Here is a 5,356-nt window from a genome sequence, read left to right as displayed (position 1 = left end):
AGAACTTTTCTTGCCATTGTCTGCAAACAGCATTGGTTTCTGCATCAATTAGACATCAATAATGCTTTCTTGCATGGGTTTATAGATGAGGATATTTATATGAAACCTCCTGAAGGATACAATGTTCCTATAGGACATGTGTGCAAATTAAAGAAATCCCTGTATGAACTAAAACAAGCATCTAGGCAGTGGAATCTAGAGTTTACAAAACAACTAGAAAGGATTGGTTTTACTCAATCTAAAGCAGATCACTGTCTGTTTACTATGCTTACAAATGCTGGTTTCTTCTGCCTCCTTGTGTATGTGGATGATGTCCTTATTGCAGGATCCTGTGAACACACTATAACTGATATTAAAATGAAATTGCATAAACTGTTCACCATTAAGAATATGGGAAAGGCCAGATTTTTCCTTGGTTTAGAAATTGGCAGGTCAGATGAAGGTATGATCATCACTCAAAGCAAATATATCAAGGACATCATAGCTGATACAGGTCTCTCACAAAGTAAGGCCACAAACACTCCTTTACCAGCCGGTTTGCAGCTCAAGGCTGCTGTAGGAAAGCAGTTGAGCAACCCTGAAACTTATAGAAGACTGCTGGGTAGATTGCTGTATCTTGGCTTCACAAGGCCAGATATTTGCTATGCTACCCAGCAGCTCAGTCAATTCATGCAATTCCCTTGTCAAGAACATTTGGATGCAGCATTACACTTGGTAAAATACCTAAAGGGAACTCAGAACAGAGGCCTGCACTTCAACTCTAATAACAACTTCAGCCTTGAAGCATATTGTGATGCAGACTGGGGAACTTGCAAGGAAACAAGAAGGTCTTTAACCGGTTATTGCATATTTTTGGGAGGAAGCTTGATATCATGGAAAACTAAGAAACAAACTACCGTTTCAAGATCTACTGCAGAAGCTGAGTACCGTAGTATGCGCACAACCACATGTGAGCTTATATGGATCTATAGTTTGCTTAAGGAATTGAAGGTCAATTTTCAGACTCCTATTCCACTTTACTGTGATAATCAGGCAGCCCTATACATAACTGCTAATCCGGTATTCCATGAAAGAACTAAGCATATAGAAATTGACTGTCATCTGGTCGGGATAAATATAAAGAGGGCCTGATCCTTCCTAAGCATATCTGTTCTAAAGAACAACCTGCGGATCTTTTTACAAAAATCTTAACAGGTTCCTAAATTCATGTATCTGGTATCCAAGTTGAACCTAGTTAACATTTTGGGAAGTTCAACTTGAGGGGGGAGTGTTGAAATATCTGCAATATCTGCTGGACGTGTTCTGCTGCTGTTGCTGTACAGAGGAAGAAGGAGAAGACTTCAGACTTCTCAGATCGTGTTTTATTTTAAACGCTTTCTTCTTTTGTTTTAAAGCACGATTTTATTTAACCGTTGCTCTTAGTCGCGCTTTCTTTTCTTTAGCACTTTTATTAGTCAAACGCGTTTTAGTTAAGAGTTAGTTAGCTCTGCTCTGTATAAAAGAAGACGGATGTCTTCTTCTCCAATGCATCAGAAACCTTCAAGTCCTCAAATAATACAAGCTTTGATTCCTGCTTCCAATTCTCTTATTTCCTTTCATTTTATTCTGCCAACCACTCTTGGTTCTCTATGTTTCCGCTGTGTGAAAATTCACAAGCCAACCATCGAAAGTAGCAATGAACGTAGTGGACAGTGTTGATTCATATGTAAACTATTAAAATTACTTTTCTAATGTAACTTTGTCTCTGAATGTTACGCTATAATATCGTTTAGTACTATTTGTATGAAAAATTATAGAGTGTGCTTGATTGTTCACAATTGTAAAACTGTTTAGATAGTAGTTTTAAACAAATTGACATTTTTTTACATTTTTCAACTATACACGTGGTGCGATTTTGCACAATAATTATTTTGCTGACCGTAATTCTTTGCAGCCATGCATACCGCAGATATCTGGAGAGTGCTGAATTTCCACAGGACAACCATTGGAGTTTAAATATTGAGCAGCGCTTCATGTGGATGATACTTGACGACAACACTCGGGCGCCTATGAGAGACGATGCACTTGTGGAGGCGCAGATGGGTCACTGGGCACGTGGATTACGTAGACATTTTGGATATCCTTACACCCGAGACCAAGTCCGTGATAAATTCTACGAGTTTAAAATCGATTTCAACAATTCCACGGCATCACTTAGATACCAGGGATTTATTATGATATTGAAACATTTATTATGGTGTTTCCAGTAGAGCTACGACCACGTGCGTTACAGGTATGTCATTTTAGTTCCAATCTGATTACAGCTACTTAACAATAATCGTTTGAAAATACTATTGTAATTTTCAACGCTAACAAATTTATAATTGGACCCTTTTTACAGCATTTTTCATTGGCTAGACGGTACTATAAGTACCCAGAGCCACATTATCCCAGCATGTTAGAGGTGTGGGGGCCCATTAGGTTGCCAGGTGTTCCTATTGAGGCACAAAGCGAAGCAGGAAATAACGAAAGTGGTAACACCGTGTGTAATCCGGTGAGAGGAAGCGTGGATGCACCTATTGTTATATCGGATTCTACTGCCCCATCGTTACAGTCACATACGCACATCACCAGTTGGGATGTAGTGAACCATGTAGCTCGTGGAGATGGTGGCCCGGTGCTAGCACGTAATACCTCAGTAGCTGCATGACGAAGTATCGACATGGGCTCGGAAGTGGGGGGGATTGGATCGTGGACTGACTACATTCGTCGGATTGCTGTGCAGTCTGATCGGGGTGCCCAGACGTACAGTGAGGGAGACAGCATAGCGCGCTCGCCGCGACCACGAGGACTACCACCACGCCGTCGTGACAGTCCTTATGCATACAATGTCGACTGGGAAACTTTCAAGTCGAATATTGATTTAATCATTAAAAAGAAAACAACTAATCGAGCAGTTTGTGAGTGTCAAATGCATTCGTTTCTTATATATCGTGCAGTTGTGTAATTATATTTTCATCATTCCCTAAAAATTGACAGCCTTGTATGTCATGATTAAAAATAATTTTAATTGTTAAGTTTTTGACTAATCAATGCTAATTGATTCAACTTTGATTGTTTACATATTTTAGACTCAATATAGTTTTCTATTTGAACGAAATTTTTTTCAAAATTTGAACCTTGTGGACACTGTATAATTACTGCATGCGTAACAAGTACTTATTATTTGATTTATCAATTAAATATTTTCACCACGAATATAAAGGCAGATGAAATTATTTTCAACATAATACTTTAGTACATGTAATTATTTATTTAATTTTTAATTATTATTTAATATAAAGTAATAAACTCCACACCAAAGCATATGAGATATAGTGAATTTTTCTAAATTATCTATATAATGTATATTATATATTATTTAATATATATGCTATATGTTAAATCTAAGCATTATATATTATTTAATATATATGCTATATGTTAAATCTAAGCAACAATTATATATAAAAATAATTTTTAACTTACAAAAATATTGATATTAAAAATATTTACTATCAATGCTACTGACTAAAAATATTTTAAAATTTTCTACCTCAATAAATTACTTACTTTTGTATATTGCGGATAATACACTAGTACTATATACGAAATTTATATTTTTATTACTTTAATTATCTATTATAATTAATTAATCCGAATATAAGGTCTAACGAATGTATTTTCATCAGATTACTATACTTCAATTTACTAAATATTAATTACAAATTTTTTGAACTTACACTATTTTAATATTTCGAACTCAAAATTTTTAATACTTATGTGAAATATTTGAGAAATTTAAAAATTGAGGACAATATACCAATAATACATACTTAATTAAAAATATCTATTATTCAAATGTTTATATATTATATTTTTCCAGTCCAAATTGTAGGTGTAACAAGATTATTTTCGAGACAATACTACAGTGCAGTAAATTATTCATTAAATTTGTGATTATTATTTAAAATGTTAAAAAAAAGTATTTAACAAAGATAATTACTTAATTTAAAATATATATACTATATTTCACTAACAAACAAATTATTATATACATACACAATTATATTAATAAATATATACAAAAAAGACATGATTTGACATCCAAGAGTAACTTGTCTCCTATATCCCAATATCAAACATACACCACTTATTTTAAACTATTTTATATTATATCAAAACACAAACTCAAACGTACCATCTATCTCAAACATATACTTATTTATCTTTATTTTTCTTTCTCTATCTCCAAAACACAAAATCAAAACACCCAAATTATAAATACAAACACAATCAAGGGTATAGATTGCTAATTTTTATTCATAAGGGGGTGACTTGCACATTTATAATATCACAGGGGCCTAAATCGTATTTTTTCCTATATAAAAAGGAGATTTTTCTTTTCATTTAACATTTTCGCAAGACGCCTAACTACGTATCATCCTGTTTATCATTAAGCCGCCTTGGCTTAAGTTTGGATTTGCTTCCAAGTTATGAAAGTAGTTGTTTGATAATGGTGACAACTTTTAGTAGATCTTTTAAATATTGTATCATTTTTTCTTTTATAAAAGGCAAAAAGTTAATCAGCAACTTCTGGTTATTTATTAAAATTTTCTATAGTGCTTGAAAGATTTAGTCTGCCTTTTATAAATGTGGAAGAAAGTAGTCTCAGCATTGAAGTCTTGCTTTCAAGATAAGGAGGAGAAAGATTAGAGTTTCAATTATTGGATCATATCTATTTTATAATTTATTTCACATAAGTATGCTGTTCTCTTTTTTTTTTTTTTTTCCTTTTGATCTATTTATTTGTTTTCTTAAGTATATTCTTGACACTTACATATAATGTGGAGAGTAAGAGTATACGGGACGAATTAATATTATTTTTGACATGTATATATTCTCTTTATCCATTTATTTATTTCTCAAGATCCCATACTTGTATTATGGGACCATAATCTTAATTATCTTGCCAAAACCTTATCGATTAAAAACAAATATTATGACCAAATAATTTATTAGAATTAACAGAATTTTATTACAAACCCTTAATCTATGTCTTTAAGTTAGTACTTGTAATACATTAAAATTGGTATATTCTTTTAGAATAATCGTTTCAAATAGTGTAAGTTTTGTTTTTTTCCCCAATACTGATAAGGGGATCGGAAGGATATAAGTTCCAATATGTCTTTTCTCTAGAACAAGTTGTTTCGTTTTTTGTTTATGATTTTTGGACCCCCATATATGAAACTACGTTGTACCATCCTCTATGATCTCGTACACAATCATCTTGACGACACCAATAATTGGTTGAGATTAGCTTTTGATTTAAATATTT

The sequence above is a fragment of the Sesamum indicum genome, linkage group LG10 (assembly GCF_026168435.1).
Source record: "Sesamum indicum cultivar Baizhima isolate 11 linkage group LG10, ASM2616843v1, whole genome shotgun sequence".
In the NCBI taxonomy this organism is placed as follows: domain Eukaryota; kingdom Viridiplantae; phylum Streptophyta; class Magnoliopsida; order Lamiales; family Pedaliaceae; genus Sesamum; species Sesamum indicum.
This window is presented reverse-complemented; position numbering follows the sequence as displayed.